The 23,054-nt window shown below is 59.5% G+C and overlaps 1 protein-coding gene across 1 annotated transcript in view; it reads left to right on the forward strand.

The window, feature by feature from the left end:
* Positions 1-23,054, forward strand: part of Gng12 (guanine nucleotide binding protein (G protein), gamma 12) — a 68,086-nt gene that overhangs the window by 34,181 nt on the left and 10,851 nt on the right. The gene's annotated exons all lie outside the window — the stretch shown is intronic.

Here is a 23,054-nt window from a genome sequence, read left to right on the forward strand (position 1 = left end):
CTTGGTCCATTCACAAGAGGCTGAGACGATGCTGCGGAGACAGGTGTCGAGGCCAAAGCCAGCAGTGGCCCAGTGTCAGGCTAAAGCAGGCCCATGGCTCACCTGGGCTCAAAGGGTGTGCATACAGATTCTCCTCTTTATTTTTATTTCTTCTCTATTTATTTATGATCCTGGGATGGACCCAGGGCCTTCACACTGAGCTGCATCCCAAGCCTCTTGTTTAATTTTTAAAATTTTGAGACCAGATTGTGCCTTGTTGCTTTAACTTGAAATCCTCCTGCCTCAGCCTCCCAGGGATGGTGATGAGAGGAGCTACAGAACCCCATTGCAGGGGCAGGAGGGCCGGGGTTCCCCAAGAGTGGTGCTGTGGAACAGGAAGGGGCAGAGGGCTGTGAAGGGACCCTGGTCCGCCCCGTCCTGCTGGGCAGCACCCCAGAACCCCGGCCTTGCTCTTTTCCACCTGGGGTCCCCATGAGTTCAGCGGGTGCCTAGCGGCTGTGCCAGCGCTGGGTCCTCACCCCGCCTGCCCCCCCGTGGCATCGCATGCTGCCACCTCGCCCTTGGTGCCACCTGCGGGCAGCCCATCCTCTCCCGCTCCAGCCCTCGTCCCCGGCTTTAGACTTGGCCGGCGCCGCCTCCCGGACTCGCCCTGTTGGGCTCAGCCAGGGCAGTGCGGGTCAGCAGGAAACCACCCGGCGGCCTGGTGGGCACAGAGCGGGTGCCAAGTGTCGTCACGTGCCCGGGTCGTGTCGGCCTCTGAGGAGTGCGGCTGCTGTCCGGCTCATTGCCCTTGTGCCGTGAGGACACCTTACACCTGAGCTGGGGGACAGCTTTATGCCTCTCACGTTTGCGCAGCGAGGGGTCCCTGCTTCCTGGCTGCCCCGAAGGCTGTGTCGCGTGCGTCTCTCCCTGTCCGGGTCCCCTCCCGTGCCCTGTGCTGGGGCCGTAGATGGTCAGGAGCCTCTCCAGGGGCACCTCCGCTGCTTCCTGGGGCAGCCTGGCGCCACCCTGCACTTTGCTCCCTCGGGCAGGTGTCCCTCGCAGTCCCGGGGCCCCTCTACCCACCCCGTAGGGCTTCTGTCCGTCCCCCCGTGGTGTGCCGAGCCGCTCGCTGCCTGCCCCGCACTGCAGCCGGGTGACTTCCTGGAAACCCTGGCAGGGCGGGCTCACTTGCGAACTTCCTGGCCGTGGTGACTTCGGCGTCCACTCTGACATAGGAGCTGGCCCCTGACCAGCTGGACGCTGCCCTCCCCAAGCCCAGGTCCTCACACCTGAGGCTCAGACACGGAGGCACCGGGCACCTGACCACCCTCCCACTGCATCCTCTTTAAGGGGTCAGGACGCTCGTGTGTGCCCCGCTGTGTGGCCCCCCTGGGCTGAGGCTGAGGCACAGGGTCCTGCCCACAGGGAGGGCCGGCTCATGCCTGGGCATTTTCACCCTGGACATCATCGTGTGCTCCGGGCAGCTGTGATCAGGGCGCCCTGCAGGATCCATGACCTCTGCAAAACCAAGCTGTGCTGGACGTGGAGGCACACAGAGGCCCTGCGCTCTTGGGAGGCTGAGACAGGAGGATTGCTGTGAGTTCAAGGCCAGCTTACAAAGCAAGACCCTGTCTCAGAAGAGCACCCTGGGGTCGGGGATACAGCTTAGTAGCACAGCACCTGCCTGGCAAGTACAAGGTCCTGAGTTCGATTTCCGGTACCACAAAAACAAAAAACAGGAGAAAAGCACCCCGCATATCTGGGATGTGTGCTTTGGCCGGGGGAACCAATTGGCGCCCTCTCCAGGAAACCAAAGGCTAGGGCGCAGGCTCCAGCCCTGGGCGTGTCCCCAGGGTTCCCCAGGGAGGGGCAGGCCAGGAGCCCGAGAAGCCCCACCCCTACCCAGGGACAAGCGGGGGAATGCACCCAGCCTGGGGGTTCCTGGGGGCCTGCAGGGGGAGAGGGGCGCAGCCACCTGGAAACCGCTCCTCTGAAAACCTTCAATTCTGTCAGCTGTGCAAAAGCCCGGCTCTGACCTGTTCCTGGGGAAAGGGCCTGGCCGGCTGCAGCTTCGGGTGACCGATGTCCCTGCCCCCTCCCACGTCCCTGCCTCGGTGCGCAGCCGGCGGTGCCCTGCTGCGCCGCGGGGAAAGGGAGGGGACCCCCTGCACGGGGGCTCTGTGAAGAGCGGGCCGGCTCTGCCCCCTGGAGGAGAACCGGAGAACTGCTCCGTCTGTGGGGTTTGTCTTTCCCCGCTGAAACAATTACTGTAAACTTAGAGTTAACACTCCTCACGTTTGTTTTGTTTTGCTGCGCCGTGCTGTGCTGTGTTTCGTTTCATTTCCTTTTGTGTAACCCAGGCTGGCCTCAAATTCATGCTGACACCCGGCCTCCGCCCCCCGAGTGCTGGGATGCTGGCTGATCTCACTACCGCTTGCTGGAACTTTGTGTAGCTGTGAAGCAAACCTCGGGACACGGCAGGCCACGGTGTCTGAAGGGGAAGCTTCTCACATTTCATCGGCCCGCTCCGCCGTCCCTGGACTGCAGCCGGGTGCTGCCCCTCGCTCAGTTCTCTGGCCCAGTTATTTAGCCTGCGAGGCGTCCTCTGCGAGCAGAGCCTTCATCACACAAATGCCGTCCTCTGCCCGAGTGTCCCCTGCCGTGGCCAGCGTGTATCCGTCCGTGGCTCAGGGTGTCCCCCGCAAAGGGCAGGCTCGGGCGGCGCCTTGGCCTCGGCGCGGACGTGGTGGGCCTTTTCCTTCTCTCCTTCTTTGCACTCAGAAACGCCGAGGTCCTTTCACTCCTCGAGGGTGCGGTGTCCTAGGAGATGGTCACAGGTGGCCGCTCAGGCTGCTTTCGGCCCCCGTGTGCGGAAGCCAGCGGCCCAGGCACCCCGGAGCCACTCGAGGCTGACTCGAGTTTCTCTGGGACCCAGCCCAGGGCCGCCTCTCCTTTCTGGCCACGGGACTCGCGGTGACAGCCCGCGGGTGAGAGGACCCTGAGAACTGCAGTCCCCGCCGGACGCCCCAGGCAGCGCCCCGGCTGGGCGATGTTCTCGGTGGACGGTCACCCCGGCGGCCGCAGCCAGCGCTTGCATTGTTCAGAGGAGACACGCGCACGCACGCTCAGCGCCGGTATCTCCCCCTCTCCCGCTTGCCGTCTTCCCCTCCCCCTTGGGCACCCTCCCCGACTGCGAGCGGCTTTGATGGAGCAGGGACCCTGACCCCTGCCCTTGGGGGCCAGTGAAGGCTGGGCGGCCTCAGCACGGTTCCTGAGCGCCTCTCCCTTCCGGACGTTTCCGGCTCTCCCTCCTGGTCACAGACTGCTGCCCGCTGAGCTGTGGGTCCTGCTGGCCCGGATCCCCGGGAGCGGGCAGGCCAGGGCGCAGATGCGGGCCCCTGCAGCAGTCAGAAGAGAGGTCGCGGTCGCTGCCGCAGTCCTGAAGGGAAGTCACCCCAGCACTGTGTCCCTCAGAGGCCATGGACTTGAGGATCCCTTTCGGAAGCTAGTAAGAAGCCAGCAGATAAATGGGCAGTGTGCCGGGCGTTTGTTTCAGAGCTACGGCAAAATCGTGAAGCACCCAAGACGCTTGGTGCCCTTGTGTCTCATCTAAAAGACACACAACAAACCCATACCGTGTGGCAGTCTACCCTTCCTCTCCTTCCTTCCTTCCCTCCCTCCCTTCCTTACTTCTTTCCTTCCTTCCTTCCTTTCTTTTTGAGACAGAGCCTCACTCTGTAGTTCTGGCTGGCCTTGAACTCACTTGTAACCCAGGCTGGGATTGAACACAGAATGATCCTCCTGCCTCAGCCTCCCAACTGCTGAGATTACAGGTATCCACCACAGTGCCCAGCTTGGACCTTACTCTTAAAAAACAATTACTATTGTGAAATACAAAGAAAGACTTCACAAGTGTCCGTTTGGAGAAGACCAAAGAGCCAGCACAGCAGAACGAAGTGTATCACTTGGGGGTTTCTCTTGCTGTCGAGGATGTCCCGAGGGGAATGACCAAAGTCTAACGGGGGACTTAGGGCTGCGGTAGCATCGGGCCTTGGCCTCCGGCAAGTTGCTTCAGTGCTCTACGCCTCAGTTTCCTCCCTGTCACGTGACTGCCCGTCAGGTTCCCTGCAGCCCAGAGGGTCCCAGCTGCGCCCCAGGGAAGGGACCGTGCGCTCAACTGACCACTAGGGGTCGTGCCAACAGCAGAGCGGCCCGGGGACCCGGCGCCGCCCGGAGCAGCCCGGGGAGCCAGGATGGGGCCGGGCTAGGGTGGACGGCGAGCGAGCGCGGGAAGGGCCATGCGGGGGCGAGGGGTGAGGGGCAGCTCCGGGGGACCCCGGGCTCCTGAGCGTCCTGGGACTCGGTGGGGTGAGAGGCCGCGTCCCCAGATGCCCCGGCTGAAACGGTGCCGGGGAAGGTTTCTGCGCTCCGCCCGCGCTCCGCGTCTGAAACAGTCTGAGGCGGCTGCTCTGGGAGCGGCAGCCGCTCCTGTGCCGGCCCCGCCGCCTGTGCCCCGTGCTGGGACCCTGCCGCGTTGCTCTGGGGCCCCATGCGAGGCCTGGCCGGCGGCTTCCCGGCTGACGGGGGAGCGGTGCAGCGTGGGGCAGTGACAGCGACAGCGGGCACCGCCTCTCCTGCCCTCAGCGTCGGCACCGGGCTCCCGAAGCCCCTCGGGCCTTCACACCTCTCCTTGACGGTTGGGGACCCGAGGCACAGGGGCTCAGAAAGCCTGGTCCATGGCACACGCCTGTCATCCCAGCACTCGGGAGGCTGAGGCAGGAAGATCGCTATAGTTCAAGGCCAGCCTGAGCTACATAGCAAGACCCTGTCTCAATAAACAAACAAAAACTAAACCAAAAAAAGGAAACATTTAAACCGCCACAGTCTACCACAGCGGTGACTCCAGCTGGAAGTCAAGAGACAGAGGCCGGAGCCCAGGCCCCAGTGCGCTCCCTGCCAGCTGCTCGCCCTGGGCCCGGGTCCCCCTGGCTGCCCCACCAAAGCTTCCCGCCACCCCGCACAGCCGCAGTGGCTCGGAGAGCTGCAGGCCTGGAGGACAGCGGTCCCCGGACGAGGCTCTCTGTGCGCCGGTTCTGCTCCCGGTGAAGATCTAGCGTCTTGGAGGCGCAGGGCTGCCGGGGGAGCAGACAGAAGCAGCGTCCCAGCACCAGGTTGTGCTTGGTGCCGCTGCTGACGAGCAGCTGTCCTCTTACGGCCCGGGGATGTTGGCAGTCCTCAGTGCCCCAGAGCCCTCAGAGGCAAGATCAGTTATTCACTCAGCAGACATCAGGGGATGCACTTCACCCGAGCTGTGCCCTGCAGGGGGCGCCCCACAGGAGGGCGGCGGAGAAACTTCTGCACCCTGGAGTGGACGTGGAGCTCTGTTGTTCGTCCGTGTCTCTTCCTTTGTTGAATATTAAAAAGTGAAGAAATAAAGAAACAGGTGCCCTGAAGAAGGCTCGTCTTATGGGCAGTGGGCTTCAGCATGCCCAAAAAAGGCTGTGGTCCTCTGGATTGAAGCCTGCAGACCTGCCCTCGAACGCCTGCATGGGAGAGGAAGAAACGAGGTTTTCCCCGGTTCCCCCAAGACATGGAGGAAGGGAAAACTGCCAGGAGTGTATCAGCTACAGGTACCAGAAACCTCAACTCAGAGTAGCCTAAGCCCAAAGGGGACTGAGCATCTCGTATAAGATGCTGCATGTAGTCTGTCTGCGGTCTGCCAGTCTTTTCACCTGCGTGCTGTCCTCATGGGCACAGGAAGGTTGCAGGCATCCTACCCTCTCATGCGAGCGCCAAGGCAGTTGAAGAAGAGCTGTTCCTAGACCTTTTGAAACCCTCATGCCCCACACATGCAGCCTTCCCCTCGTGCCTCGTTGGAGAGAACTAGGACCCAGGCTTATCCTTCAGCCCATCCCTGACAAATGGCCGAGACCACTGTGGAGTCGCCGAGACAGAGCGAACGTGGGCTGCAGAAGAGGGGACGTGACCCCAAGGAGCAGGGGGCCCCGGTGCGGAGGAGGCGGCAGGGACGGAGGGAGTGCACATCGGCCCTATGCGCCACGTGACCCGGCTGCCCGGAGGAGCCCACGGTGTGGCTGGTTCAAAGGGGGAACACCGGTGCCCCAGTGGTCACCCTCCCGCGCTCGGCGGGGCCACGGGCTGCTGTGTGTGACGGGACAGTGAGTGAGCTGCAGAGGGGCCGGAGACAGGGCGAGGGGACGCACGGGGACGGCGCCCTCCTGCTGGAAGCAAGGTCGGTAGACTCGGGCTTCCTGGCCCTTGGGGCTTTCTCAGGACAGGGCACCTCGAGGGGCTTCGTGTCCAGCGCTGTCTGGCCCTGGTGCCCGGCCGGCGTGGGGGCAGCTCGGATCCGTGCGGGGATTCCCTGGGAAGAGGAGAAGGTGGCTGAAATCCCGGGGCGGCGGCAGCAACCTGCGAGGGAGGGTGAGCCGCGGCCGCGTGTGACGCGCTCAGGACTCGCGCCTGGGCCGGAGCACAGAGCAGGCCTTCATCAACTCATTCCGGCCCACGGGAAGAACGCTGCCACCTGTCCGCGACCACAGGAGGGACAAAGACGCCGCGGGCCGCAAGTCTGCCCTCCCAAGGGGATCACAGTCGGCTCCCCGGGCCCGGGGACTGAACCCCGCGAGGCCCCGCCCGCACGCTCGGCACTCTTCTGAGGCAGGGTGGACGGTGGCGCACGCGGAGTCCACGGGCACCCAGGGACACTGCCCGGGGGTGGGCACCGGCCGCTTCTGCAGGGCCACTGGGTCTCCAGGGAGAGGAGGACACGGGGTGACCAGCCCGGGCTGATCCGACCCTGTTTGGAGTGAGGGTGTGTGCCGCCCCTTCCCGAGGAGGAAGCGCTGCTTGCGGGAACTTCCAGTGACGCGGTGGACCCGGATCACCATGGAGTCGCAGAGGATGGCCCGAGGGGCCCGTGCGGCACAGATGTCTCGGCCGCGGCCCACTTCGGTCGTTGACCGGCATCTCTGTGGTGTGTGTTGACCCCACTCTGGGCTGGAAGGCAGCCACGGTCGTGGAGGACGGTGGTGTCCCCATGCCCGTGTGCCCCGGTTCGGTCTCGGAAGGGTCCTGCGGCGGGCTCTGCGTCAGTCCCCACCAGGTCCCCGTGCCGGTCTTGTCTGTCCACCCCAGATCAGCAGGGCCGCGTGTGCGGTGCACAGGGAAAGCGCCCTCCTGCGCTCTGGGACGCTGTTCGTGGCGTTCGGGCCAGGCGGGGCGGCTCGGCGCCCTGGGCGTCCGGGAAGCTGTTCCAGCGCCGCAGGTGGCCTCCGTCCTGCGGCACCAAGCACAGACACCGTGCACGGCACCCTGCCCTGCGGTGGCTGTGTCCCCTGAGCGGCCCGTGCGCAGGCCCCGGGGGAGCAGGTCCAGAGGCCCGGCCACTCCGAGACGGGCAGTGCCAAGGCGCGTGGCCTTCCCTCCACCGCCACCTCCGGGAAAATGGAATTCCGTCCCAAAGGAGTCGTTAAACGGGGTCCCTGCGCCCCGGCTCCCGCGCACTGGGCCTTACCGCTGAGCAGCTGCAGGCTTCCCTGCTACGGCCGGTGTCACTCGGTGACCCACTGGCTCATAGATATTTTAAGGTCCCAGGGTGCGTTTTAAAGATAGACAGACAGATGATGATAGACAGTCACACACGTACATACATAGATGATAGATAGAGGAAAATAAGCAGACTATGACAGACGACACACAGGAACGCTCTTTTACCGCGAAGCTTTTTTAGGGGCACGTGGCGCGCGAGCTGGGCTGCCTGAGTGTGTGCCTAGCGGCCGGAGAGTCTGCAGCAGCGCAGTGACTGAAGCGAAAGCTGTCCTCACAGTACTTCAGTATAAAAAGGAAGCCAGAAGTACCTGTGCCCTTCTTGCGCGGTGAGCACACCTCGGTACCCTGGGTGGGGCCGCACCGGCGCCCCACCCATCAGAGACCCGGCAGGGGGCACCGCGCGGCCAGTGTGGCCGTCACCGCAGTGAGTCAGAGGGTCACCGAGCCCAGGTTGGCCCTGCAGGCCGGCCCTGAAATAAGCCCCGGGCTGTGGGATGCCCACTGACCAGGTTGGGCGGGAACCGTGGCCACGTTGCCAGACCCAGCGGGGCTGCGTGTGTGCTGCGGGGTGAGAGACGCTATGGGCGCACGGGGGACGCTCTGGGAATTCGAGACGGAAACCGGCCAGGGACAGCCCGTTGCTATGGGAAACGGAGCTCCGGGCTCCCAGAACCCTGCCGATTTCTAGATGGGGCTAATGGCAGGCGACCTCTCCTGCTGACTGTGCGATTCTCCACGCTGCTCGCTCCGGCCCTGACCGAGCGCCGCGGGCTGGGTCACGCCGAGATGAGCCCGCCGGGAGAAGCAAAGGGCAGAGGCGGGCACTGGACCTGCACAACCCGCGCCTCCAGAGGAGCGGAAAGCCTGCCCACAGGGCGGCCGGGCTCCCAGTGCGGCCCTGGAGGGGTCATCCAGAGGGTGCGGATCCTGTCCCCGGGCACGGGCACCGGGGCACCCTCCTCCTTCCGGCCGGCCCGGCCGCACAGCCTGCAGCGGGTGGGGAGGACAGTGGCCGCCATCCGATCCGCCCGGAGCCACGCGCACATGTGGCTTTACCTTATTAGGAAACCTCGCCCTCCTTCCTTTCTCTTCCTGTAGGGAAGCGCTGGTGGCTCCCAGCACCCTGGTGACTCAGGCTGCTGCCCCTCCTGTGCTGTGTCATTTTCTGCGACTCTGCAGGGGGCACTGGCCCCGGACCGCAGGGCAGAGCCCTGGGCGCCCTTCCTTCCACGGGACCTAGTGGGGGAGACGGGCGGTGGTGACATTCCTGAGGGGTGGGCGGGAGTGAATCCCGGCTGGCTGGCAGCAGGAATGCTGCACGCTGCCCGCCCCTGGTGCCAGGCAGGCCTGCAGAGGAGGATCCGGACCAACCGGTCTGTCCTGACTGCAGGCGCCTGTGCAGGCCCTGGCCTCAGCAGACCACAGCACCCGGACCTCCTGGGGGAGGCATCACTGAATTCTTGCCCAGCTTGGTGAGGCAGATCTGTCGTCCCAGCACTCCGGGAGGCTGAGGCAGGGGGATCCCTTCATGGTGACAGTTGGGGGCCAGCCTGAACGACATAGGAAGACCCTGTCTCAAAAAGAGATAGCACAGAACCGTGGCTGTGTCTGTGTGAGTGGGGGAGAGGACGGCTTTCTGGCCTATAGGGTTGATTCGAGTCGTCCCTCCGTGCAGAGCACTCGCCTGCTTTTCCTCCTGTCCTCTCCCTGCAGGCCTGCGGGAGGTGTCCTGCGGTGAAGGCGCCTGGTCGTGAAACGGTGACTGCGTCCTTCCTAAAAGTGAAATAAATCAGACACACGAGCTCCAGGGCCACAGAGCTCCTCTCACCTGAGAAAGGCAAAGTCACAACAAGGAGCGAAATAAAAGGGTTTTCTTAAAGTTCCATTCTGCAGACGAGCAAACTGAGTGCACAGGGAATCCCCCGTACAAGCCCTCACCCCGCGTGTGAGGAATAGGGCCCCAAGCTGGGCCTGTCTTCTCCAGATAGCATTTCCAGATGCTTCTCTCTCACACCCTTTTCTCTTTCTATTTATTTATTTTCTTGAAACAGGTTGTCGCTACATAGCTCAGGCTGGCCTCGAACTTGCAGCAGTCCTCCCGCCTCAGCCTCCTGAGTGCGGGGATGACAGGGTGCATCTCCAGGCCGGCTCTCTCAGCTGTCTGTTCATTTACTGCCCCGAACAGCTCCCGGCTCATCGACTTGGGAAGCGGCCTGGCTTCCCCACCCGAGGGAACCAGGCAGAGGGTGAGGCCTGGGAACCACAGGCCGGGAAGGAGATGCATCTGTTCTGGTTGGTGTGTGTGTGTGTGTGTGTGTGTGTGTGTGTGTGTGTATCTCCCTGCGAGAGGGAAGAATGCCCGGGAGTGCGGGGGAGAAAGGAAAGTAAGCGGGGCTGGGCCTGGCAGGAAACGAGCTGGTCAGCAGGAAAGGGCCCGGCCTCCAGCAGCTGTGTGCTGACCGGCGCTGTGCAGCCCTCCCGGCTCCCGCTTCCCGGGAGCACCACGGGCCGCAGGCTTCTGATCTGGGGGGCCGCAGCAGGGGAGTGGCATGTTGTCCCAGGCCTGTCACCCCAGCAGGCCAGCCTGGGCTGCACAGAGAGACCCTGTCTCAAAAATGAAATAAACCAAGACCTAGGGAAGCCTTCAGAATTGCCTGAGCTCGTGTGAAATTAATCGGATGGAGCCGTGTCACACGCAGCGCGCCTGTCCGAAGTGGTGAGGCCTCAGCACTTTCCCCCACGCAGACGCAGGGGGATCCTCGAGCCTCTCAGGCCGCGGTGAGGAGTTACTTTGGTGTGCTTGGAGGCTGGGCCCAGAAGCTCCGGGTAGCTCAGGAGAAGCTCTCTGATGATTTTCCGTGCATTGGGGCTGGATGAACAACACCCACCCCAAACCCAGCGCTTCTAAAATGTGTTACCTGCTCTGGAAGACCCCGCTGCCTCTTCCTGCCAAGCTGGAATTCGAGCCTCCTGGGTTCTCTCCCCACCTGTCTGTCTCCGTTCCTCCTTCCCTGGATTCCTGGTAAACCAGGTTTCAGAACCTTGGAATCAAAAGAAAGCTACAGCCTCTCTGAGTTACATACCAGCTCGCTGGGTTCTCAGCATGATTATTTTGTTGTTTGGGTTTTTTGGTACCGAGAATCGAACTCAGGACCTTGCACTTGCCAGGCAGGCACTTGTGCTGCTGATATCCCCAGCTCCTTGTTCTTTTTTTTTTTTAAGATAGGGTCTCACTGTGTAGCTCAGGCTGCCCTAAAACTCACTGTGGAGCCTGGGCTGGCCCCAAACTGGTGGCGATCCTCCTGCCTCAGCCTCCCGAGTGCTGGGATTGCAAGTGAGTGACCTTGTGCCCAGCATTCGGCGTGATATTTTGCATGTAATTTAAAAATCAAAACACTAACTGGCAGATTTAAGCCAAACTCCCTATTTTTAGAACAGTACTTAAAATTTGCAGAATTTATTTGCGGCCACGTGGCTACCCAGGAATGGAGGCTCCGGGCGCCTGGCCGAGCTCGTGGCCGCAGGGGTGGCCACCTCCCCGCTCCCAGCGCTACGGGGCCACCGGCACCTCTGGGGCTCTGGGGACTCCGGCACTGGGAGGACGGCATTTTTAAAAGGCATTTGCCGCTTTCCTTGCAGTTCTGGCGAATGTAAGTGCTCTTTGAGCTTGCCGGGGAAGGAGGACTTTTTTTTAAATTAGGAATGAAGAAGAAAAGTCTCCTTATGCATTCTTCCAGGAATCAACTTAATTATGCCTCAGTCAGCAGGGAGTTTATAGGGGAGTCAATTAAAAAAAGGAGCCGGCCTGGCCTTTAATTATCTCAGCTGGTATTCAGCCTTCAAAAGTCTGTGACCTGCTGAGTGTGTTAATTTAACCACTTCACAGTATCTGAATCTGCTTTTCCACCCCAGCCACCTCCCCAGGAAGAGGAACGGGCATCCTCCCACCCTCCTCTCTGTCTTAGTACTATGGGCTTTCATTATGATTATTATTATTATCATTGTTATCATTATTATTACCTTGCATTTTGAGACAGAGTCTCACTATGTAGCCCAGGCTGTCCTCAAACTCGAAGTGATCCTCCTGCCTCAGCCTCCCAAGTGCTGAGATTTCAGGAGTACGCCACCGCACCCAATCATTGCTCTGTTATCTGTGGAGAAGTGCCCACGTTCAAGGACACTTTCTCTTTTTATGTATTTCACACGCTTAGTAAACATTTCTGTGTGACACAAACTCTTCTGTACACAAGTGTGAAGTCTCTCAGCCTTGAGGGATGCAGACAGTCGCGCCCAGGCTGGGTGTGGTTTCCACACTCCTCCTGCACACGCGGAGCAGGCTGAGCCGGCGGCGGTGGTGTGAGCTGCTCCTCGGGTCCTGGCGGGAGTTATACGCAGGGTCACCTCGCAGGGCCACCTGGGGCCTGGGGAGTGGGCCGGGAGGGAGGAAGGCCGGAGCTTCGAGGCCTGATGGGGGGAGGGTGCTGGGACGAGACAGGCTAAGCCCCCAGCCCCGTCCCCAAGGTCCTGGATCCAGCGTGCCAGGGCTGGGGCTGCACGCACTCCAGGCAGGCCTCAGGCTGCGCGCTCCTTGGGAACGCTCTTAGGACCCATCTTCAGGGTGGGGAGAAGTGTCGGGGAGAAGCCCTGTCTTTGCTCCCTCGGACCCCAGGAATTTGAGCTGGGCTCTCGCAGCCCTGTGTACAGCCCAGAGCCGCCTGCTTGGAAGGCAGTGAGGGACCAGCCCTGAAAAGCAAAGGCTCAGCCAGCTGTGATGAGGCACACGTGTAACCCCAGCACCTGGGAGGCTGAGGCAGGACAATCACAATTTCAAGTCCAATGCAACTGAGTGACTTAACTGCCTCAAAATTTTTATAAAAGGCAGGGTTGGGGGGTCCTAGAGATGTAACTCAAGGCAGAGCCCTGGATTTGATCCCCGGGGCTGAAAATGAATACATAAAGCAAAGGCTTGGTGTCCACCTACTGAGAGACCCCGTCTGTGACCCGCTGCTTCCAGCTGACCTCATGTCTTTGGCCTTAGAATAACCACACCTCAGCGGGATGCCGTGTAAGGCCCTGTGGAGTCTGCAGATGAAGCAGAGGGGTCCTTGCGTGTCCCTTACACAGGCCTCGTACCCAGGGAGCAGCTGTGGGTGCTGCTAGGTTTCTGCTTGGTGCTACTCCCGTTCGATGGTGCCCTTCGGGATGGACCAGCCTCTCCCTCCCTCCCCCCCCTTCTCCCTCTCCTTTTCCCTCTCTCTCTCTCCCTCCCTCCCTCTCTCTCTCTCCCTCCCTCCCTCTTTCTCTCTCTGTCTCCTCCCCCTCTCTCTCCAACACAACACGAAGAGTGTCTCATCCCCCAGACCATTTTCAGTATTCTACTGGCAACTGACCACCATCTTCCTTTTGGAAAAGCACCGAGCACCTAACCGAGACCCCCATGTCTCCTGGGGACCAGTGTCCCTGAAAAGACACTGGCATTAGGGGCGCCGCACAGCCTGGCCTGCTCTCACCCCGATGACTAAGGGCCCCGCTGGCTCCCGCACGCCCCAGACCGTAGCATCTTCTCAGCAGCAGCGCGTGCCGTGCCATCCGACATCACAGGCCCGCTGCTTTGCTGTCCGTCCGCTTCAAATTCAGTCTTTAATTTAGTCATGTCTCCAACAGTATCGTGTATATGCCATGCATATGTCATGCATATGTCATGCAATGTCATGCATATGTCGTGTAATATCATGCCACTGGTTTGGCAGGTACTTGTTGTTTTCTAACAACCATTAAAATAAAGAACTCTTCCTACTAAAATAAGGGCTGGGTGTCCATGTGTCGCTGAAGGTCTCTGTTTGCTGGAGTAGAAAAATCTTTGATGTTGAGACCCACCGAAGGCTGTACTTCACCAGCGACCTTACACTGAAATTTAATAACCATATTTATCCTTTTTAAAAAAGGTTCGCTTTGGCTCTGGTGGCAGGGGTCACTTTGCACTGTTTCTCTTCCACCTCCCTGGCCCCTCCCTGGCTCCTGATTTGTCTTTGGAAGACGAGCATCGAATCTAGGGGAATGTGGGTCCCCCCGCGGCTCCCTGCTCTGTTTGGGAATTTTTCCTCCTAGCCGTGTCATGGAATTGTTGGAGCCGGAGAATTCTTGGGTTCCTGGTGAGGATGCAGTACAGTGGTTCTCTCTGGAGGATTCCCGACACGTGTTTATTAACTGATTATAAAAATTACAGAATTGTAGAGTCAGGCAGGGACGCAGAGGCAAAAGCGGTCTCTGGTTTCAGGAGAATGAAATACTCCTTGGTCTTTGTTGATCCAGGCACATTGCGATGGAGGTGGTGTTTCGTGCTTTGTTTTTGTTTTTGCTTTTTTTCTAGTAGTACCAAGGATTGACTCTGAGCTCTTTGCACCGAGCTACATCACAGCCCTTTGTAATACTTTTTATTTTGAGACTGAGCCTCAATAAGCTGCTGAGTTACCCGGGGCGAACTGGAACTCGCGATCCTCCAAGTGCTGGGATTATCCCCGGCATGTGCCGCCGGGCCCAGCTGTGTTTCTGTGGATTTCCTGAACCCTGTTCAAGCTTTTTCTGAAAGAGCACGCCAGTGCACCCTTACTCCACTCCGAGTGGAGAGGCAGAGGAGAGACGGGGGCTCCGGGCTTCCGTGTTTGATCCCAGAACTCGTCCCCGGTCCGCACCGCCTGTTTGAAAACGGTTCACCCAGGGTCACAGCCCTGGAGGCCGACATGTGGAAATAACATCGTTGTCAAGAAGCCAGAAATCTGGGTTTTTATGTGAAAACTCCCAATTTCTACATGTTGGCTCCGTTTTCTTTTTCTTTTTTTTTAACAATTCTCTGTAGGCCAAGTGCAACAAATCCTCTAGCCAGCGCCAGCCTCCGCTGCCGGTCTCTGACTTCGGACTCAGACTTCACTTCCTGATCCGATTGTAGAGTCTGTCCCAACTTAGGCAGAGTTCTTAGATAATTAATCCTAACGTCAGCGCCTTGGGCGGCTGCTCCGTTCCTGACAGCCGGAGTCCGAGGGGGCCTGTGACTTGTGGTCAGCTCTGCTTGGGCCGGCGCTGTCCACCCCCCGGCCTGCCCTGTAGCAAGTGCAGGAGGCAGGGACCCTCGCTGGCTCCCCAGCCAGGCCGCACAGTGGGGACTTTGGTAGTGCACTGAACTTTCGTACAGCACTAAGGACAGCTTGGGAGGACAGTCCACCATGCTGCCCGCACCCGGGGGTGGCCGTGCGTGCGAGGCGGGTCACCACATCCGGGCCTGCAGCCCACCGGGGTCTCTGGGGACTGGCTGTCATTTCTTCCCAATGGCAGTCAACAGTGAGTCAGGACAGGAGAGAGACAGACAGACAGACTGACAGACACAGAAAGAGACGGCGAGACAGAGGAAGGTATCACCTTAAATTGTAAGAGATGCTTTTCTGTTCAGTTCTTAGCACGAATCTTTAACTTCGGAAACATTTCCCTTGCTCCTTTCCCCAATCTGCAGCACATAAAAAGGAACTGAAATTCAAATTAGATAGTCAGGCTTTTTAAATTAATAGATGACCTTCGTATCCAAGTTGAAGTAGAAACGGTCAGGAGAATTATGTGGGGGAGAAGGTTTATCTTTGGTTTTGTTGTTGCTTTAGACAGGGTCTCACTATGTAGCGCAGGCTGGCCGCGAACTGTGGTGATCCTCCCGACTCAGCCTCCTGAGTGCTGGGATTACAGGTGTGCATGGCACCATGCCAAGCTTAGAAGTAGTTTGTTTGTATTTTTTTTTTCTGTACTTTTGTGTTTCGTGTTAAGAACTAGCAGCCGGAATTATAAAATGCAGATGATTCCCAGAGTGGTCATCTTTCTTCCTGGCTTACCTGCTAGGTCATTGTTTTGACCTTCTGGATTGTTACAGCCCAAATCCTGCCAGCTGGGTTTCTCTGCCGCCGTCCTGGCTGCTGGCGAGGTCAGGTGAAGGCTGAGGCGGGTTCGGCGTCTAGCGAGGCCCTGCCTCCATCCTACATGGTGGGCCGGCCAGTTTACATAGCAGTGTCGACTTCAGAAAATATAACTATGATTAATTATGGTACTGGGGATTGAACCTAGGATATTCACAGTGAGCTACAACCCCCGCCTTTGTTGATTTTATTTTTACTTTGAGACAGGGATTGTTTAAGATGGACTCGGATTTGTGATCCTCTTGCCTCAGCCTCCTAGAGTGCAGGGATTGCGGATGTACACCACCACACCTGGCTGAAAACTTCTACCTTCAGTGGTATGCGATGTATGCCCAGCTGGCAAGCTACCATTTACTCATGTCCTTGTTTTGAGAATTGTTTTCCTCCTCGCTTTTAAATTTTAGCGAATAATTTTTCAGTGAGTACCTCCGAGTGTGTGCTTTGGCTTTATTTCCTTAGGATAAATTAATTTCCTGGATGAGATTACTAGGTCAAAGGATGTGGATTTTATTTTACATTTTATTCCTGTGTGGTGGGGCTAGGATCTCACCCAGGGCCTTGCACCTGCGAGGAAGGACTCCAGCAGAAGGCGCAGCCTTGACCCCTGCTTCCCGAAGGCCAGGCTAGATTTCCCAGCACTGATCACGCCCCCTGCGGCCCACAGGACACTCTGTCACCTGCGTGCCGCTGGCCTCCGCCCCACTGCATGCGTGTGCGCACAGGGTGGCAGCTCTGCTCGGCGGGCACGGGCTGGGTGAGAGCTGCTCTGTGCCCCGGGAGCAGCCGTCTCGGGCCGGAAGTCCGGGGGAGCTGCGGGTGAACGACGACATTGCAGGGAACGCTTTGGGGTTTGGCATGGCGGGGTGCAAGAAATCCAGAGGTTGGCCTCGTGCAGGAGGCTGCAGCGCCAGTCAGATGCGCAAGGGGAGACGTCACTCGGTAAAGCCGGAGCCCCTGGGAGATGCGGGGCGGGGGGAGCTTGGCAGCCCTGAGAAGACGCAGGGGACACCCGAGCTCTGAGGACAGGGCTCTGCCTTCACTGTTCCCTGTGCAGCCCCAGCAGGGGTGAGCGTGTGTGTGTGAGTGCACGCACCTGTGTGTGTGAGTGCACGCACCTGTGTGTGTGTGTGTGTGTGTGTGTGTGTGGAGTACCTCTGTTGCACAATGTGTGGGACTTAGTGCAAAACTAAATCACCAACTAAAAACTTGCTCCAAATGTAGCTCTGGCACAGCGCCTGCCTGGCAAGCACAAGGTTTTGAGTGCGATTCCCGGTACCAAAAAGAAAAAAAAAATAAAACCTCGCTCCATTCTTCCAAACAGAACTTGGAAGGCTGGCGTGTAGTTTTCTAGCGGTCGCTGGCTTAGGATCGGAGTTGGAGCCGCCTCTGAGGAGCCGTGGGCCACGGAAGGCAGAGGCGGGATCGTGCGGGGAGGCGAGCAGGGGGCTCTCGCGGAGATTGCGGGGTCTTCTGGGCCCCGAGGGCGCAGTGAGTGGAGTGCTAAGGTGGACGCACAGGCCCTGCTCCTAGTCGGGCTTTGGCCATGTGCCTGCAGCTAGCAAAACGGGCAGAATCTCGTGTCTACATTTTCTTCGTGTTTGTACATTAAAGTCATCTTCGTGCCGAGGGAGGCAAAGGCACTGGCCGAATCCCAGCCCGTGGCCTCCTGACGCAGAAGGGGGCACCTCAGCGAGCCGCGGATGTCACCCCGGTCGCAGGCCGTGCGGCCCAGAGAGAGCCGAACCTCTTCCCCCTGGGCCCAGACTCTTCACAGGACCCCGTGCCCGTCCGGCTCCACTGCCAGCTTTCTTCCTCCCAAGAAATGCAGCGCTGCCTTAGAACAGAAATCATCCATGTTTGGCTGCAGAATTATCCTAGTGATTTACTTAGCTAAGGATTTAATATGAGAGTTGGAATTAATCTCTGCCTCAGTCCATTCCAAAACCCACCTGCAGCTCCCCGAACGCCTCCCATTTGCTAACGCAAGAGAGTGAGTTGCCCGAGAAAGTGGATGAAGTGAGATCTTTACAGGGGAGAATTTACCAACTGCATGATGCTTGTACTGAAAATTGAGACCATTTTAGCTGCAAACATCATTTTAAAGATGCTTAAACACCTATCAGAACTTCAGGAGGGGATGGAGAGTCCTGGGTTCAAATCCTGCTGTAGTACCGGGACAGGTGCGGGCCGTGTTCCTGCACCCCCAGCCTGTCTGCCCGTCTGCAGGGCTGAGCGAGGCCCTCCCCTTCCGGTGCTACTGTCAGCACTAGAAATCACACACCTTTTGCCTGCCGCAACGAGCTACTCTCATCTACGCCTGGGGAGAATGAGCTGCTGGGAGCCTGGGGCACTCGGGGCTCCACCTGGACTGTGACCTGGGTCTTGGCTGTCCTCTAGTTCCTTCGTCCCCAGAGGTTCTTGGATTGGGGCCCCTGGTGCCCCCAGGGAGAGTCTGTCCTCGCCGCACGGGTGGCTTCCCTGGCACAGGCAGAGCCTGGTGAGGGACGCGGTGCCTGGGGCTGGCCTCTGGGTCCGAGCCGGCGGGATGCGGGAGCAGGTGGCACTGAGGCTGCGGGCAGCTGCGTCTCACACACGTCCCTGCCACCTGGTGGGCGGGCACAGCTGGGGCTCGTTTGCACAGTGGCACAACAGGAGGCAGTGTGCGCGCGCACACACTCCCGCAGAGCCTCCTGGGCCTGGGCACAGGTGGCGGCAGGTGCCAGGTCCCCGAGCCTGGGCCGTGCCCTCGGCCTCCGCGCTGGGCTTGGGCCAGCGCCTCTGCTGCTGCCGTGGCCCTGCCTGCTGTGCGGGAGTCTTGGCTGAAGGTCCCCTCCCCGGGGCTGGCAGGCGGCACAGGAAGAGGGGGTGGCAGGGGCCTGTGCTGCCAGGAGGAGACGTGGCTCCCGTCCCAGCAGATGTGAGTGAACTCTGGAGAGGGCGGCTCTGTCCACCTTTGAGGAGGCTGCCCGTGCTGCCCAGGCCGTCCGGCGCTCCGGGGTCCTGTCGCAGGGGCTCAGTCAGGTACAGCGTGATACGCAGTTAGGAGAGACCAGGCCCAGACAGTCTGCGCCCTGCGCCTAGCGGCTCCCTCTGCCCCAGTTTACTCAAAGCAAGGTCAGAAAAGTACTGTGCTCCCAAGCGACTGCCAGGAGGACTCTGAGTCTGGAACTGGGGGACGCCCTGCGAACCCCACGCCTCTTGGGGGTCACGAGCGCCTGTCCCGGTGGAAGGAGCCCACCGGCTGGGGCGGGTGTCTGTCTGCAGCGCCTGCTCCTTCCCGCACACCTGCCTGCTGGAACCACTCCAGGAAGGCCTCGAGGTACTATGGATGCGTGCACTGTGGAGCCAGAGCCGCTCCCTGGGGAAGTGACACCGCTTCCCGCAGGCACTGCGCTGCAGGAGGGAGTGCATCCCGCGGTGAAGGGCCAGAGCACCGTGGTGCACAGGAAATGCTCCTGGTTCCAAATGCACGGAGGAAGGGAGGGAGCCGCTGCTGCAGGCGGCTCACCAGGGTCACAGTGCCGTTTCCTGGACGCTGAGAACAGGGCCCAGGGGCCACGCCCCGTCCTCCCCGCCTGCTGGCTCCAGATAGGAGCCCAGGTCAAGCCCTGCCCTCCCGGGGACTGGGAACAGGGATGCTATCGGGCCCGGCCATACATGGGGGTGGCCCAAGAGAGTCTGCAGAGAGAGCAGGCAGGTGGGAGAGGAGCCCAAGATCCCGGCCCCCAAGACCGCTGGACGTGCATTTGCAGGAGGGCAAACTGCACCAGGCTGATGCAGTGTCCGTGGGGGCCCTGGGCCAGCCGCCCAGGCTGCCGGCTGCAAAGGCCGGCTCCAGCCCAGAAGTCAGATGCTGGGGCTTTCTCTCCCCTCCTGCATGTGCAGAGCCAGGAACACACGCAGTTTCAGAACACCCCGGAGGTGTGTACTACCTCACCCTTTTGCTTTCTCTGTACATTTTACATGCCTCAGAATGAGAAATTAGAATCAAAAGGATGCACCTGTCCTTGGCCCGGGCATTGTTATTGTTGATGAAAAATGCAGTTCCCGGCTGGGCACGGTGGCACATGTCTGTAACTTCCAGCCCTCGGGAGGCCGAGGAAGAGGATCACTGTGAATTCGAGGCCAGCCTGGGCTACATAGCAAGACCCTATGTCAAAACTAAAAAATTTATTAAACCTGCAATTGACAGAACTCTGTGAAATCTGATCCACAGTCACCATGAGCGAGACTTAGTGGTAAGTGCCCCAAGGCCCCAGGGGTTCGTAGAGCCTGCATCTGCTGGTCTGTGAAAGCCGGCCCCAATGGGAAAAGGCTCTTTAGCAGAGGCGCAGGCATGTGTTCACCTAGTCTGCTGAATCAGCCTTGTTGTTGGTGTCACATGAACACACGGCATCTACACTGACATTCACTGAGCTTGGTGAATGTGCGCTTCTGAGCCGGTCCCGGGACAGACTTCTGGTAGACCCTGTTTCATCCATCTGAGACTCCTGCATGGTCCCAGCAGCACATGTTGCTCGGCCGTGATCTCTCTCCAGAGCCGAATCCCTGGACCAGCCTGTGCTAGAAAACTGCTGTGGAGCCCACGGTTACTGAGGACACCAAGGCCCCGCTGCTGACATGGCCGTGGGATGTGCGTGACAGTGGATGGTGTCCCCAGTACTCCTCCCGTCAGTACTGGGGCCCGGGGATCCACCGCACAGAGCCCAGCAGGTGCTGTTTTGTTTCAGAGATGCTCTCTCCGGCTCCTAGCTGCCATTTCATTAGAGCGAACTCCGCAGCTTCCACGGCTTCCCCTCTCTGGTGTCCAGTGCCTCTGGGAAAGCATTCCCGAAGAGGCCTCGCGGGGTGTGACGTCATCACAGTCTGTGTCGGAAGTTCTGGCTTTTGTAGGCAGGTCTGGGCCTCCGCTGCCGCTCACCTCAAGCGCCGTGTCCTGGACCGTTTGGATCCGGTGCTAGTTACTGAGTTCCTGCTCTGTCCCCAGTCCCGGGAACACCTTGTCCCGCTGGCGCCTGCATCATGAGGGATGCACTTCCGGAGAGGGTCGGTGTGATCGGCGTGCCGTGTGCTCCCGCTCCAGGTGGCCCCCAGAGCCGGGGCCCAAAGACGGGGCCACTGAAAGGCTTCGAACTGACTGGCCGATTCAAAAGGGTTCTGGTGGAAAGGGGTCCCTGGAGTGTGGCCCGCAAGGGTTCCTGTCCCTCCCCAACTCCTCCCTTCTCTCTGCTTCCCGCGTGCCAGGAGGTGAGCCTCCCTCCGCCAGCCCCTCTGCCGCAGCCCTGCCCCGGAGCAGCCGACCGTGCGCCGAAACCCACAGACCATGAGCCAAAATGCGCCCCCTCAGTTGTGGGCGTCTGTGGTTGTGCCCCATCAGCGAGGAAGAGGCTGAGACGCGTGCGCTGCCTGTGGGAGGTGTGAGGAACTGTGCCCTCTCTCAGCGCCCCGCCCCCTGGGCACCCCTTCCCGACGGAGAGGCGGATTTAGGGAAAGACGGGTAAGGTAGGGTGGACGTCTTCCAGCAGTTGCTGCTGCAGCTGAAGGGGTCACGGTCCATTCAGTTGTTCTGCACCAAGAGGCACCACAGACCCCTCAGACTGGTCTGGCCCAGAAAATCCGGGGCTGATAGGAACCCTCCACTCCGTCCGACTCCGGAGTCGTTGGTGAAATTCCTGAATCAGCGAGCACAGCTTAGCCAGAGAGCTCTCAGGGCCCCAGCGGCTGTAAGTAATGCGTTGCTGTTCCCAAGGGTCTTAAAAGTTCTGTAACGCATGTAAAGAGGAGTATTAATGCTACTGGATTAAGTGGTACCTCTGAGGAATTTTGCATCCCTCTTCAGATGACCTGGACACGTTCTGAGGTGCCCGGAATGCGGCAGGTGACAGTGCACACGTCGCTTCTGCACCCCACAGAAGTTAAACTGCGCTCGTGTGGTTGATGAGGTTGGGACCTTCAGGGACCGGCCTTCGTGTCCCCTTGGTGTGTTCCCTCAATATTTAAAAAAAAAAAAAAGAAGTTGTTAATGAGCCACTTTGCTTTTGGAGGGAAAATTGCAGTCAATTTAAATAGGAAATGAATTAGAAGCCCCGCGTTAATCCCAGCACTCAGGAGGCTGAGTCAGGAGGACCACAAGTAACCGCGACTCTCTCGAGCTCCTGAGTGCCTGTTTAAAGGTGGACTTAGCGTGAAGTACGAGCATTCTCCAGCTCTGCAAGCGGAGTGTGAGGTAGAGTAAGGCAGGGTTCGTGGCAGTGCACACGGCACGCCCCACACGCCCCTCCAAGGCCAGACCTGTGCACGCTCGTGTGCTACACGAGTGGGGTGTCCTCTGGGTGCCCATTGCCGAGACTGCCAGGGGAAGCTCTGGGTTTCAAGGAGAGCGTTTTTGTGGTAGACTCCCTGGACTGTCTCAGGTGCTTATTAGAGGCTTCTGTTCCTTTCTTAACATCTGAAAGCTGGTTAATAAAAAAAAAAAAGAAAAGGGAGGGCTAGCTAATGAGATAAGATAATCTCTTTTTCAAGCGTGCTGCGAAACGTTAATAACTTCCCAGAAGGCCCCTAGCCCAGTGCCCAGCGTGGGGCACAGGGACAGTGCCTGGGACTCGGCCCCTTTCCTTCCGCCCCTGGGTGTGGACTTCGGGTCCCTTGTTCACCTGCCTGCTCCGATCAGTGGGCTCAGCACGCGGCCAGCCCTATGCAGGGAGCAGACAGTTTGTTTGCAAGCCCAGCTCATGTTGACTATAAACGCCGGCGTCTGCAGCCCGGGCCCAGCCCAGCCTGGCGTGGAGGGGTGGCAGGTGTGGGGTGGGCCCCCCTCCCTCCCTGGCGGGCCAGCTGGCCACAGCTGGAATCCTGTTTGGGGCAGAGTGTGCCTGCGCGGGGCAGCCTGGCCCCAGAACCTGGCGCCACTCATGTGGGTGTCCTGTGCTGCAGACGGCAGCTCCCAGGGTCGGGTCGGCGCCGGCCCTGACCCAGAGCGCAAGACCGGCAGGAGTTGGGCCTGGTGTCTCAGAGCTGTACCCAGAACTGAGCAGGTGGGTTTGTTTGGCCCAGTGGTCAGTGTTCTGCAGGAGACCTGCGGGGAGGAGCAGCAAGGGCACCCCAGTTCTGAGGTAACAACCCCGGGCCTCCCCGTCAGCCTCCGATGGCTGCCCTGTGAGTTGCAGCATCACATATCTTCGTCTTACCTGGGTACCCACGGAGGCCTCACTCCCGGCATGGGTTGAGCCGAGAAAGAAGGGGCCGCAGGCTGGTTCACTGCTAGGTCAGGTCATGGCTTTCAAGTCAGAGAAATTTGGAGTTAAACCTTATTTCAAGCCAGGCCTGGTGGGGCACTTGGGAGGCTGAGGCAGGAGGATTTCTGCAAGTTCAAGGCCAGTGTGGGCAACATAGCAAAACCTGTTTGAAAAAAAAAAAAAAAAAAACTGTTTCTACCAGGTAATAGCAGGCTGATCTAGGACAAAATATGTCATCTTTCTGTGCTTCAGGCTCACTGCGTCCAGCCTCTTTGGGTTGCAGGGCGTAATAAATGGGCTAGCAGAACACGAT

The sequence above is a fragment of the Chinchilla lanigera genome, unplaced genomic scaffold (assembly GCF_000276665.1).
Source record: "Chinchilla lanigera isolate Chin_1 unplaced genomic scaffold, ChiLan1.0 scaffold00022, whole genome shotgun sequence".
Classification (NCBI taxonomy): domain Eukaryota; kingdom Metazoa; phylum Chordata; class Mammalia; order Rodentia; family Chinchillidae; genus Chinchilla; species Chinchilla lanigera.